General features: G+C 43.9%; 1 protein-coding gene across 1 annotated transcript in view; it reads left to right on the top strand.

The window, feature by feature from the left end:
- The window catches only part of LOC129831059 (delta-type opioid receptor-like), a 28,389-nt gene that overhangs the window by 2,856 nt on the left and 9,980 nt on the right, over positions 1–15,553 (top strand). The gene's annotated exons all lie outside the window — the stretch shown is intronic.

The following is a 15,553-nucleotide window of genomic DNA, read 5'->3' as shown; positions in this document are numbered from 1 at the left end:
AGAATCTTTAGGTGCGTTTTGACAAAGTCCAAGTGGGCTGTCATGTGCCTTTTACTGAGGAGTGGCTTCCGTATGGCCACTCTACCATAAAGGCCTGCTTGTTGAAGTGCTGCAGAGATGGTTGTCCTTCTGGAAGGTTCTCCCATCTCCACAGAGGAACTCTGGAATGCTGTCAGAGTGACCATCGGGTTCTTGGTCACCTCGCTGAACAAGGCCTTTATCCCCCGATTGCTCAGTTTTGCCAAGCGGCCAGCTTGAGGAAGAGTCTTGGTGGTTCCAAACTTCTTCCATTTAACAATGATGGAGACCACTGTGTTCTTGGAGACATTCAATGCTGAAAAAAAATATGGTACCCTTCCCCAGATCTGTGCCTCGACACAATCCTGTCTCAGAGCTCTACGTACAATTCCTTCAACCTCATGGCTTGGTTTTTGCTCTGACATATATAGACAGGTGTGTGCCTTTCCAAATCATGTCCAATCAATTGAATTTACCACAGGTGGACTCCAATCAAGTTGTAGAAACATCTCAAGGATGATCAATGGAAACAGGATGCACCTGAGCTCAATTTCGAATCTCATAGCAAAGGGTCTGAATATTTATGTAAAATAGTAAAAATTAATTTTTTAAATATATATTTTTTGTTTTGTTATTATGGGGTATTGTGTGTAGATTGCCAAGGAATTGTATTTACTTAATCAAATTTAGAATAAGGCTGTGACTCTTGACAGTAAGAGCATGAGTATGAACTCAGAGTATGAAGAGTATGAACTCTCCTCTCTGGTTTTCAGGGAAAAGATACATATAGTGGCCTCTTCTGCTGTCTCCTGTCAGATAATGAAAGGGGTTGTCATGACAATGGACATTAGTTGGTTTTCCGAGAGCCATATATTTAAGAGAGTTCGTCCAGGTATTAGAACGGATGCCATGTTAGCTCCTTTATTCTCAAAATGTTGGTGATGTACAATACGAGAGCGCCTCCGACAATTCCCTATCAAATGACTCGCTGTAAACAAGCAAAACAGAGCAGTGAATTTGACAGACATTTTTATTGATTAGCATTCGGGATAATGTGTATCCAAGTCGGTACTGTGTTATGGTCTCAACAAATTACATATCTGCTTTCACTTGACATCTTCATAGGTTTTGAAAACTATCAGAAATAAACAGCACAATGCGGAAGTGTCAATTATCACTTAGCAACAGCTGTGGAGGAGAAAGTGGTGCTCTCAGAACATTCAGTCAGAAACCGTTTTGGCCAAACTCTCAAATGTAGGACTCTGGCTTCTCCCTGTTGAGGTGCTTTAAAGGGGTTTTACTAGATGGTAGGCCTATACAGCTACGGACGGAAGTTACTTTAACGTAACAGGTTAGGAGAGTTAGATTAAGGTTACGAAAAGGGTTAAGGTTAGGTTAGCTAAAATGCTCTCCTAACCTGCTGATACAGTATGAAATGTGTTCTCTTAAGTGTAAACAGCAAAAAGAAACATGGAATCTGATCTTTTGACTTCAGATTTATTCCACCTCCATATGTGGATCTGAATTCTGATACAAACTGAATCCTCATTATGCGACCTCTGGACAGCACAGATCAGATTTTTTTGCTCTGAAGTGGGGTTTTCTTTGCACATGACCTGCCATTACCATGACTACCACCCCAAAATTTAAGGAGAGAGAGTGAGAAAAAAGACAGTAAGAGAGAGAGAGAGGAGAGAGTGTGAGGCAGTGACAGAAACAGAGACAGACAGAGAGAGAGTGGGTGTGTGAGAGGGAGAGAAACAGAGAGAGACAGGCAGAGAAAGCGGAGAGAAACAGACAGATTTAGTATTTTAGTATTTTATTAGGATTCCCATTAGCTGTTGCTGAAGCAGCAGATCCTCTTCCTGGGGTCCACACAAAACATGAAACATGACATAATACAGAACATCAAAAGACAAGAACAGCTCAAGGACTGAATTACACACATTTATTGGAAGAGACAGGAAGATATGAAGTGTGGAGAAAGTGGTGGCGTTGAGTTGGGTTCGATGCTTTCTGATTCTCTGAAACTGTGTGCTAGGCATAGAGTGATCAGCCTTACACAGGAAAGAAGCAGGAAAGAAAACATTGACTAGTGGAGTAAAATGAGTGTTTTAGCATCCACAGTCAGTCGCTATTGTTCATTCACTGTGAATAGTGATCGGCATTGGATATTCATGTTGAAAACACAGCACAGTGAGTAATTAAGCTATTTAGGAGCCATCTACAGTATCTCCCCTCCCTCTGTTCCAGAGAGCTGTTGACTGTATCCATCTGGCATTCCAGGCAGGCTAAATCAAACACTCAATGTATTTGAAAGAAAATGGATACTATTTGAACCCAGGTGTAGGCTGCTCCAGAGGGAGAGCTGCCTGGGTAGATATGAAGGCTATGTTTTAGTATCCACACTAGCATCACTTATAATACGTGCCCAATACATTGCTTCATTCTGAGGGGTATGCTAGTGTGGATATTGGAACAGAGCCGAAGAAGACTCTTCTGTGATTACTGACTGAGGGGACTGAGGGGAGAGCTGGGGCTGACACCACCAATATTGTGGTTCATCCTTCTGTAACACAGCCCAGGTCAGAAGCATTCGCTCTGCTAGACAGGCACGCACGCACGCACGCACGCACGCACGCACGCACGCACACACACACGCACACACACACACACACACACACACACACACACACACACACACACACACACACACACACACACACACACACACACACACAGAGAATCAGTAATAGTGTGGAGATGATTGTACCCAATGTACTGTGCTATGACCTACATTTAAATGGCTAATGTTATGAATTAGAGTGTGCAGTTGATAAAAGGACTTCTTTGAGTGGTGTAGCTGATGTACTAGGTGGTGTACTTGGTTTATTCATAGGCCATAAGCAGAGCTGTCTTAGGAGGAAAACTCCCAAACAGGGGAGAATCATCCAATGAGCTTGAATAAGATGAACTCTGGTATACACCATAAGCTGACATCGTATAACTCTGATTAGGTCGAAATCCTTTCTTTGGGGAAATACATCAGGGTTTACCCAAACAAACAAAGAGCAGCAATTCCTGCCTGAAATATTGTACCCAGTGGAGTGGAAGCTTTAGTTGGGTGTTTTTTAGGATGGGTGTGAGTCAACACCGGCTCCCGTGTCTCGCTGCATGTCTACTCTCTTACTCAGCAGTGTGTGTGTGTGTGAGAGAGAGCTCTGGAAGGAGTAGTGTGTGTTTGGACAGGGAAGTGGTGGGAAGCGAAGAGGGGTAGAGGGCACTTCCGCGGAGTATGGAGGAAACAGTGGGGCAGAAATTATGACAGATCAGAGCTCCAAATACACATTTTTACATCTTTCCCATATTCAAGTCATTTTAAACATAATCAAAGTTATTAGCCTTATGAACATAGAAACTTGGTTGCTGTTTCTGTGCCACAACTGTTCAAAAATGTATACATCATTACTGGTAATCAGAATGTGTTCTTAAGTGTGAGTTTGGTGTGAAGTGTGATTTTATGATTGCTTACTAAAATGCTGTTGTTTAATGACCCTAAAAAGCTATTGTTTACCTTTCCTATTTCTAAATACATCATGTCTAGTTGGGCACCACTCAGATTATATTTTGGCCCACCAAGCCCAAAAGTCTGAGCACTGCTGGTCTAAATGGTCTAAACAAATGTTCTAAACAGTAAACTTATTGAATGAAGGACCCTCATAAAAGAGTGAGTACTCTTTTGACTATCTCCAAGGAGTGTGACAAACGACGGTTTGAGTCTGCGTCTCCCATGCGCCACATGACTGTGTCAGCCCTCTGAGCTAAAGCCTAGGTAATAACTCATAGAGCAAACACAACTTTTCAGGTCTGAGGCAAGGTTAGCTTTCAAGCAAGCATGGTTTACCAAGCCACCTCCGTTACAGCAGCAAGACACAAAGTATGTGGACACCTGCTCATCGAACAACTCATTCCAAAATCATGGGCATTAATATGGAGTTTGTCCCCCTTTTGCTGCAATAACAGCCTCCACTCTTCTGGGAAGGCTTGCCACTAGAAGTTGGAACATTGCTGCGAGGACTTGCTTCCATTCAGCAACAAGAGCATTAGTGAGGTCAGGGACTGATGTTGGGCGATTAGGCCTGGCTCGCAGTCGGCGTTCAAACCATATCTGTATGGACTTCACTTTATACACGGTGGCATTGTCATGCTGAAACAGGAACGGGCCTTCCCTAAACTGTTGCCACAAGGTTTGAAGCACATAATCATCTATAATGTTAAAGTTAATGTTTAAGCGTTAAGATTTTCCTTTACTGTAACTAAGGGGCCTAGCCCGAACCATGAAAAACAGCCCCAGACCATTATTCCTCCTCCAAGTATGATTCATCAATCCGGAGAACGCGTTTCCAATGCTCCAGAGTCCAATGGTGGCAAGCTTTATTTATTTTTTTATTTCACCTTTATTTAACCAGGTAGGCTAGTTGAGAACAAGTTCTCATTTGCAACTGCGACCTGGCCAAGATAAAGCATAGCAGTGTGAACAGACAACAACACAGAGTTACACATGGAGTAAACAATAAACAAGTCAATAACATGGTAGGAAAAAGAGAATCTATATACAATGTGTGCAAAAGGCATGAGGTAGGCAATAAATCGAATAATTACAATTTAGCAGATTAACACTGGAGTGATAAATCATCAGATGATCATGTGCAAGAAGAGATACTGGTGTGCAAAAGAGCAGAAAAGTAAATAAATAAAAGCAGTATGGGGGTGAGGTAGGTAAATTGGGTGGGTAGTTTACAGATGGACTATGTACAGCTGCAGCGATCGGTTAGCTGCTCGGATAGCAGATTTTTAAAGTTGTTGAGGGAGATAAAGGTCTCCAACTTCAGAGATTTTTGCAATTCGTTCCAGTCGCAGGCAGCAGAGAACTGGAAGGAAAGGCGTCCAAATGAGGTTTTGGCTTTAGCCATCGTGACCAGTGAACTGAGATAAGGCGGCACTTTACCTAGCATAGCCTTGTAGATGACCTGGAGCCAGTGGGTCTGACGACGAACATGTAGCGAGGGCCAGCCGACTAGGGCATACAGGTCGCAGTGGTGGGTCGTATAAGGTGCTTTAGTAACAAAACGGATGGCACTGTGATAAACTGCATCCAGTTTGCTAAGTAGAGTATTGGAAGCTATTTTGTAGATGACATCGCCGAAGTCGAGGATCGGTAGGATAGTCAGTTTTACTAGGGTAAGTTTGGCGGTGTGAGTGAAGGAGGCTTTGTTCCGGAATAGAAAGCCGACTCTAGATTTGATTTTGGATTGGAGATGTTTGATATGAGTCTGGAAGGAGAGTTTGCAGTCTAGCCAGACACCTACTTACTACGTACTTATAGATGTCCACATATTCTAGGTCGGAACCGTCCAGGGTGGTGATGCTAGTCGGGCGTGCGGGTGCAGGCAGCGAACGGTTGAAAAGCATGCATTTGGTTTTACTAGCATTTAAGAGCAGTTGGAGGCCACGGAAGGAGTGTTGTATGGCATTGAAGCTCATTTGGAGGTTAGATAGCACAGTGTCCAGGGAAGGGCCGGAAGTATACAGAATGGTGTCGTCTGCGTAGAGGTGGATCAGGGAATCGCCCGCAGCAAGAGCAACATCATTGATGTATACAGAGAAAAGAGTCGGCCCGAGAATTGAACCCTGTGGTACCCCCATAGAGACTGCCAGAGGACCGGACAACATGCCCTCCGATTTGACACACTGAACTCTGTCTGCAAAGTAGTTGGTGAACCAGGCAAGGCAGTCATTAGAAAAACCGAGGCTATTGAGTCTGCCGATAAGAATATGGTGATTGACAGAGTCGAAAGCCTTGGCCAGGTCGATGAAGACGGTTGCACAGTAATGTCTTTTATCGATGGCGGTTATGATATCGTTTAGTACCTTGAGCGTGGCTGAGGTGCACCCGTGACCGGCTCGGAAACCGGATTGCACAGCGGAGAAGGTACGGTGGGATTCGAGATGGTCAGTGATCTGTTTGTTGACTTGGCTTTCGAAGACCTTAGCTAGGCAGGGCAGGATGGATATAGGTCTGTAACAGTTTGGGTCCAGGGTGTCTCCCCCTTTGAAGAGGGGAATGACAGCGGCAGCTTTCCAATCCTTGGGGATCTCAGATGATACGAAGGAGAGGTTGAACAGGCTGGTAATAGGGGGTGCGACAATGGCGGCGGACAGTTTCAGAAATAGGGGGTCCAGATTGTCAAGCCCAGCTGATTTGTATGGGTCCAGGTTTTCCAGCTCTTTCAGAACATCTGCTATCTGGATATGGGTAAAGGAGAAGCTGGGGACGCTTGGGCGAGTAGCAGCGGGCCGGGCGGGGCTGCTGGCCAAGGTTGGAGTCGCCAGGTGGAAGGCATGGCCAGCCATTGAGAAATGTTTGTTGAAGTTTTCGATTATCACTGACTTATCAGTGGTGACCGTGTTATCTAGCCTCAGTGCAGTGGGCAGCTGGGAGGAGGTGCTCTTGTTTTCCATGGACTTTACAGTATCCCAGAACTTTTTGGAGTTAGAGCTACAGGATGCAAATTTCTGCTTGAAAAAGCTGGCCTTTGCTTTCCTGACTGACTGCGTGTATTGGTTCCTGACTTCCCTGAACAGTTGCATATCACGGGGGCTCTTCGATGCTATCGCAGTTCGCCACAGGATGTTTTTGTGCTGGTCGAGGGCAGTCAGGTCTGGAGTGAACCAAGGGCTATATCTGTTCTTGGTTCTGCATTTTTTGAACGGAGCATGCTTGTCTAATATGGTGAGGAAGTAACTTTTAAAGAATGACCAGGCATCCTCAACTGACGGGATGAGGTCAATATCCTTCCAGGGTACCCGGGCCAGGTCGATTAGAAATACCACTCCAGCCGACACTTGGCATTGCACATGGTGATCTTAGGCTCCCGATGAACAGTTTTTGTGCTGATGTTGGTTCCAGAGGCAGTTTGGAACTCAGTAGTGAGTGTTGGAACCGAGAACAGACCATTTTTACACACTACGCGCTTCAGCACCCGGTGGTCCCGTTCTGTGAACTGGTATGGCCTACCACTTTGCGGCTGAGCCGTTGTTGCTCCTAGACGTATCTAGTTCACAATAACAGCACTAACAGTTGACCAGGGAAGCTCTTGCAGGGCAGAAATTTGATGAACTGACTTGTTGAATGTCACTGAGTTCTTCATTAAGGCCATTCTACTGCCAATGTTTGTCTATGGTGATTGCATGGCTGTGTGCTCGATTTTTATACACCTGTCAGCAACGGGTGTGGCTGAAATAGCCGAATCCACTAATTAGAAAGCGTGTCGACATACTTTTGTATATATAGTTAATATTTTCATGGTGTGCTGCCTTTGGCTGAAATGGACACACATCGGACTGGAGCCCAGTGAACATGGTTAATACTGGACCGAGTGATTAACTTGTGGTGACAGACATTGATCAATGGCTCTGGGTGTACGTACCCAATATACAAATATTGCCTGTGGTCGGATGAAGCTGTGATCAATAAGACAATAATCAATATTCACCAGCGTCAGGAGAAGGAAATATTCAATGTCCATCCTGTTTGTCCTGGAACCAAGGCAACTGACTGACGTTTTTAAAATGACCCTCTGTTCCCTGCTGCTGTGAATTTAACAAACGCACACACATGCACGAATGTGCATGCGCACACACAAATACACATACAGACACGACCCTCTGTAGCCTGCAGCAGTGATTCTAACAAGGATCTGCCTCCTCCATATGTTGATTAACCTCTAAGGCAGTAGTTTTCACCCCGTGGTCCGTGGTACTTTTTTTTGTGCAATTTATTTTCCTTCAAAAATAAAAACAGTTGGGGGTATTAATTATATTATAAGAAATGTTCATTTATAATTGTTCATAATAATAATAATAATAGGCCTTTTAACTGATTCATTCACGGATAAAACGGACTCCAAATTTGTCCGGCAAGATATTTCATGTTAAAACATTTAGTGACTCCACAAATAATGGTCCTCAAGAGGTTTTGACGGTGATTTGGTGGTCCACTGAATGGAAATGGTTGTGAACCACTGCTCTAGGCACACGAGATGACAGGGCAGGACATCAATGACAGCTCCACAGCTACCATCCCCAACTAGACTGACATCTGTGATACTATCACAGTTACACTTCATGTTTCTCATTTTGAACAGCATGATTTAACATGACATTGGAAGAAAATATCCCATTGTTTTCAAGATTTTCAGGCTTCCAACAAGGAGAATGGACCACCCCTATGAATTTGTGACATTAGCTAACTACTACAGGTCCGGAACCAGTTAAACGGATGGCATGAACAGATTGGGCACCGTGGGAAAATATCAAAAACTCATCTTCTCCATCCTCTTCTATGATTTATGCATGCACAGCTGTCATCCTCAAAGGGAAATGGAACGTAGCATGTGGTGAAACCTGCCTTGGTGCTGTAACCTGATGAGAAGATGCTTCAGGTTGTCAGCTACACCCCCTTTAAAGATAGCAGGGAGGGACCGCTTATCTTAGCCAGTTCCTTGAAACGACTGTACCGTACAGTGCTGTACAGAACACCGTATCCTTTCATCAACTTGCCAGTATCTGGCCACTTGTGTATTCTCAGCTCCTGTATGTGTGCCCCGACCACGCCAGCTCAGATCAGAGCTAGCGATAATCATTCTACATACGCAGAGAGCAAACCCATCCAAGGGGTATAACGACTGCCTGTGATTCACCGTCATTTTATAAATACGAAAAATATAAGAATGAACATGTAATATCTAATTCTCTCCTGCTGACAGTGGCGCTAGGGAGCACAGACGGATTCATAGATGAAGTTATGCTGAATCAAAGGGTTCTAACAGACAGAGAAAGAAATCTCCCATCAAGAACAATCTTCTTCCCTAGCGGTAAAAGAGTCTGTAACCTGCTGTAGTCTGACTCAGAACAGTTCTGAGCACCGGAAACTTCAGACAATATATTTACTCTGTCTCTGGCATGCCTGTACATGACTCAAAGCAATATTTCCTAAAACATATCTTAATAGCCCCAGTGAGATATAGTTGTGATACACTATGAGCAGGTTCACAGCAATGGAATAGTGATGTGTTTGTACAACAGAGACCCATTTAGAAACTACAGTGCTACTGACCACAGATGGGATGCATTATAGATGTAGGATCTTCATTTGAGCCAGTTTGAGCCAGGAAAAGAATCCTGCAGCAACAGGAAATGTGAATGGTTGTGTGAATTATAATTAATGGACATTTATGTAGGGGTTGATACGTTTTTCCACAAGGAAGTGGAAATGACAAACTTCAGAAGCCTTTTTACACCTCAAATAAACAACACGTTTTAAATGTCCTGCATTGTAGGAAAGTTATCCCGTAACAGGGTGATCAAATTAAGATCCTACATCTGTATACAGTACTGATATTATTACATTTGACAATACAATTGAATGTATAACTTTACAGCATAGGAATGGAGCTACAAAGCTGGAAACGCATATTGTATAAGTCAGGTAGAGGATGCTGTTCGTTGGAGTGATTCTGGACAGATTTCTTTGTGTTCCTCAATCCCTCCACCTAGCCTGTCTCTACTTTTAACAGTGGGATTGTGTAATTGCCAGGGCTGCGTTTATGGTGTAGAGAGTGACTGATACCCTGGAGAGGCAGAGCCAGTAGATCAATGACCATCTTACTGACTGACACCAAGATCCAATACAGACAGAGATGGCGAGAGAGGTAGATAACCAACAATGAATTTAGTTAACCTTTTGTTTGAATAGAGACAGGTGCAATTAAAACAGAAATACATTGAATAGACAAGATTTAGATCCACTGACCTCACCTCGTTTTAATTTTTAAGCGTTTGTCCCTGAGTAGGCCAAAATTACAATGCCTGTCACTGCTCTTCACACACACACACGCACACACGCGCACGTCCACGCACACACACGCAGTTTTGTTGTAAAGTCTGTTCAATGTCGGCCAGTTGACTTGACCTGACAGGGATCACAACACATCTGTCAGATGAACAATTAAGAAGGTCGCTTTCATGGACTATTTCAGTCGGAAGATTCTAACCCTCCTGTGGGAGCCGTTAAAGCAGAAGATTCTAACCCTCCTGTGGGAGCCGTTAAAGCAGAAGATTCTAACCCTCCTGTGGGAGCCGTTAAAGCAGAAGATTCTAACCCTCCTGTGGGAGCCGTTAAAGCAGAAGATTCTAACCCTCCTGTGGGAGCCGTTAAAGCAGAAGATTCTAACCCTCCTGTGGGAGCCGTTAAAGCAGAAGATTCTAACCCTCCTGTGGGAGCCGTTAAAGCAGAAGATTCTAACCCTCCTGTGGGAGCCGTTAAAGCAGAAGATTCTAACCCTCCTGTGGGAGCCGTTAAAGCAGAAGATTCTAACCCTCCTGTGGGAGCCGTTAAAGCAGAAGATTCTAACCCTCCTGTGGGAGCCGTTAAAGCAGAAGATTCTAACCCTCCTGTGGGAGCCGTTAAAGCAGAAGATTCTAACCCTCCTGTGGGAGCCGTTAAAGCAGAAGATTCTAACCCTCCTGTGGGAGCCGTTAAAGCAGAAGAGAAATCAGCAAATCACCAGCAGCTCTCAGTCCACATACTCGACAGTCCTGTCCCCTCTCACCCCTAACCCACCATCAGTCTCATAAGCAAATGGGATGTCTTAACATGGGATGGTCATCACAGTCCTGGCCCCTCTCACCCCTAACCCACCATCAGTCTCATAAGCAAATGGGATGTCTTAACATGGGATGGTCATCACAGTCCTGGCTCAAGGCCTCTTGGGTGATCCTTTGTAGCTCATTTTGTAGAGTATTCCCAAACTACCCATAGGTAAAATGTATGCACGCATGACTTTAAGTGTAACGATTGTCGTCTGGAGAAAGAGAGGAGGACCAAGGTGCAGCGTGGTAAGTGTTCATTATTTTAATAAACAACTGCACACTGAACACAACAACAAAAACGACAAACGAACAGTCCTGTAAGGTGACGAAAAACACTAAACAGAAAATAACCACACACAAACAAAAGTGGGAAAACAGGCTACCTAAGTATGGCTCGCCTCTGGAGCGGGGACCCTTACCGCCGACCCTGGGCCGGGGACTCTCGCAGCGGGCCCCGGAAAGGAGGGAGACTCTGGCTGCTCCGGACAGGAGGGAGACTCTGGCTGCTCCGGACAGGAGGGAGACTCTGGCTGCTCCGGACAGGAGGGAGACTCTGGCTGCTCCGGACAGGAGGAAGACTCTGGCTGCTCCGGACAGGAGGAAGACTCTGGCTGCTCCGGACAGGAGGAAGACTCTGGCTGCGCCGGACAGGAGGGAGACGCTGGCTGCTCCGCTTTAGCTGCCTCTTCTGGCGCTCCGCTTTAGCTGCCTCCAGCTCCTTTTTCGGACGGCGATACTCTCCCGGCTGTGCCCATGGTCCTTTGCCGTCCAAAATTTCCTCCCATGACCAGGAGTCCATTTTCCCACGCTGCTTGGTCCTTTGTTGGTGGGTTTGTTCTGTAACGATTGTTGTCTGGAGAAAGAGAGGAGGACCAAGGTGCAGCGTGGTAAGTGTTCATTATTTTAATAAACAACTGAACACTGAACAAAACAACAAAAACGACAAACGAACAGTCCTGTAAGGTGACGAAAAACACTAAACAGAAAATAACCACCCACAAACAAAAGTGGGAAAACAGGCTACCTAAGTATGGCTCTCAATCAGAGACAACGATAGACAGCTGCCTCTGATTGAGAACCATACCAGGCCAAACACATAGAAATAGAAAACCTAGACCTACAACATAGAACACCCACCCACATCACACCCTGACCAAACTAAAAATAGAAACATACAATGCAATCTACGGTCAGGGCGTGACATTAAGTCGCTTCAGATAAAAGTGTCTGCTAAATGGCATATATATATATTATATTACATTATAGCACACACATGCATGCACACAAACACAGACACAGACATACATACACATACACTGCACAGACCTAGATTATAGCCCCAGTCTCCAGAATGATTTGGCTTGTAGTGTTTATGCACTAAGAGCTGTAAGTTAATAAATATTATCGACCATATCTTAAAGAGGGAGAAAAGGAATGGGAAATCAATAGGTTACAATGTATTTATCACTGAGCAACAGGGTTCAGGGTCATTCCACCTCAAAAAGTACAAGAAGGAGGATTTTGACACCCACCATGTCAGATTGTTCTGAAATCATTTCTGTTGTTAGAAACAGACAAGATAAGCATTCCTGCAACATTCCTAATTTCTTACTCAGTCACCAGCTTCATCAAAAAGTGCATCGTCGACGTCGTCCCCACTGTGACCGTACGTACATATCCAAACCAGAAGCCATGGATTACAGGCCATGTCTGCACCAAGCTAAAGGAAAGGGCTTCCGCTTTCAAGTGGCGGGACACTAATCCGGACACTTATAAGAAATCCCGCTATGCCCTCAGACGAACAAGCAAAGCGTCAATACAGGACTAAGATTGAATCCTACTACACCGGCTCTGACGCTCGTCTGATGTGGCAGGGCTTGTAAACTATTAAGGACAACAAAGGGAAACGCAGCGAGCTGCCCAGTGACACAAGTCTACCAGACGAGCTACATGCCTTTTATGCTCACTTCGAGGGAAGCACCACTGAAGCATGCATGACAGCACCAGCTGTTCCGGATGACTGTATCATCACGCTCTCCGTAGCCGATATGAGCAAGACCTTTAAACATTCAACAGTCACAAGGCCACGTGGCCAGATGGACTACCAGGACATATTGAATATTATATGAATTTGGGTGTAACGGCTTGCTGAAATGACATGGAACGACCCAACAGGGAGTTAGGATTTGGAGCTTACAGTCACTGTCCAAGACTGACCAACGCCCAAAGCCGATTTCCATTTTCCAGTAAATGTTGTTTACTTCATTCTGAGTGTTGTTTGGTTTGATTTTGTTGTCATTTTGGCCTTTGAACATCAATAGCGTTTATGGTGAACACACACATCTGGACCATTAACTAAATGGACTGTACAAAATATTCACTTAATGTATCCACAGAGCCATGCCGCACAGTGCAAAAATCTATTGACGAGTACCGTTCTCACTTAGGCACACCAATTTCAACACAGCATATTCTGTAACTCTTACAGCATTTTACATACAGAGCAATGGGCTATGACTAATAGAATACTGTTTTGAAGGCAAAGTAGGATAATATATAATATATCTCTATGAACACATTTATATTGTGCCGTCAGGGAGATTCTGACCCCATTAGGCCAATATCTCTAACTACTCTAGTGGCTCAGCCAACATGCTCCCCACTGGGCAAAAACTGGTTGAATCAACATTGTTGCCACGTCATTTAAATCCCACAAATCTACGTGATGACGTTGAATCAATGTTTTGGGGCAGCGGGTCACCTAGGGGCGAAAGGTAGCCTAGTGATTAGAGCATTGGACTAGTAACCAAAAGGTTGCTGGATTGAATCCCTGAGCTGACAAGGTAAAAATCTGTTGTTCTGCCCTGTACAAAGCAGTTAAGCCACTGCTCCTACGCTGTCATTGTAAATAAGAATTTGTTCTTAACTAACTTGACTGGTTAAACAAATGTGGAAAACTAATTGGATTTAGAAAAAGACATCAATGTAATGGATTTGTTTTCATGATAAATTCATGTTATTTGACAACTCAACCAAATGTAATTTTAAAAAAAACTGGGCGTTGAACTGATGTCTGTGCCCAGTGGGTCTCGGGTCTAATTACAAAAAGGTAAAGAAAATCTTCTTTGCAGGAGTTTTTTTAGAGGAATAGAACATATCTGAACGCATTAAAATAATCCTAAGCGTTCCTCAAAGTGCTTGATCAGACACTAACAAGCCTGAAGTATATCAATTAACTTTAATCATTCAGATAGAAATAGAACCGCGCATGAAGAGAATTAGAATAGCGTGTTTTGCTGTTCCACGCATGTTCAAGAGATCAATTAAGTGATAATGCCCGAGAAGCCGGTGTTTGGAGGATATTGGTATGGGGTGTTGTTAGGCCCCAAACACCGGCTTTGAAGGCATTATCACTTTTATATAACGGGTTACCAACTAATTCAAATAATGATGACATATTTTCATTAAATGTTATTTTGATTATTTTATTCATACCATTTCCACCTTCCACAAGATATAGTCCCAACACAAATGTAGGGTTACTACCCAAGCCGGCTGGTCGTTCTATTGGTTTGGTTGCCAGAGACGCGACACATACGTTCAGTCTTTTTGTTCTGTTTCTATGGACGCAACCAAGTCGTTCATTCTAAATGGTCCTTTGCATACTGGCTGGCAATGTTCTTATCCCTTGCTAACTTACAGTCACATCAAACAGTGCAGACAGAAAAACAACAGTAGCTGCATTTGCTTAAGCTGTTTTCTTGTGACATTTATTTGGATACATCCATAACAATGAGCTAATGAGGCACGATTTTACCTGGCATAGAAAATGTGCTCTGTTGTTAGGACACTGTTGTTCAGAGTAGAAAGCCAATACATTTTTTACATATTATATACATATTTAACTAGGCAGGTCAGTTGAGAACAAATACTTATTTTCAATGACGGCCTAGGAACAGTGGGTTACCTGCCTTGTTCAGGGGAAGAACGACAGATTTGTACCTTGTCTGCTCAGGGATTCAATCTTGCAACCTTCCGGTTACTAGTCCAACGCTCTAACCACTAGGCTACGCTGTCGCCCCAACAACACAAGTAACACAAATCACTTCAAACTGAAGCTGGAAAGACAACAAACTAGCTGCACTTCGTTACGCTTTAGTTTTTTTCAATTGCCATTTCTTTGTATATATCCATAAAAATGATGACAACTGAAACGCTGCCTTTCTCTTTCTCTCTCTCCTGTCCCGACTCCCGACCCCGACACGTTCATTACTATGGGACAGCTGGAGATTGAATTTGAAAATTGAAACAATGTTGCAAAATTCGGAGGGAAAGACAGCAAGTTTTATACAAATCTCCATTGTTGAAAACTAAATATTAGTCTAAAAGAAATGTGAGACAATGTCTAGATGCTTTTTATAGTGGAGATGAAGTTAATAACTTCCCTGCCTGATGAGACAGTGGATTGGGTTGATGAGACAGTGGATTGGGTTGATGAGACAGTGGATTGGGTTGATGAGACAGTGGATTGGGTTGATGAGACAGTGGATTGGGTTGATGAGACAGTGGATTGGGTTGATGAGACAGTGGATTGGGTTGATGAGACAGTGGATTGGGTTGATGAGACAGTGGATTGGGTTGATGAGACAGTGGATTGGGTTGATGAGACAGTGGATTGCACAGTCAGATGGAACAGAGTAAATAGGCATTTTAACATCATAGATTTAGCCGGTTGGAACTTGTGGAATAGACACCAACCGGTTGGAATGTGCTTTTAACCAATTAGCATTCAGGTATAGACCCAACCGTTGTATAATTATCT

Source organism: Salvelinus fontinalis, chromosome 32, assembly GCF_029448725.1.
Source record: "Salvelinus fontinalis isolate EN_2023a chromosome 32, ASM2944872v1, whole genome shotgun sequence".
Taxonomy (NCBI): Eukaryota; Metazoa; Chordata; class Actinopteri; order Salmoniformes; family Salmonidae; genus Salvelinus; species Salvelinus fontinalis.
This window is presented reverse-complemented; position numbering and strand designations above follow the sequence as displayed.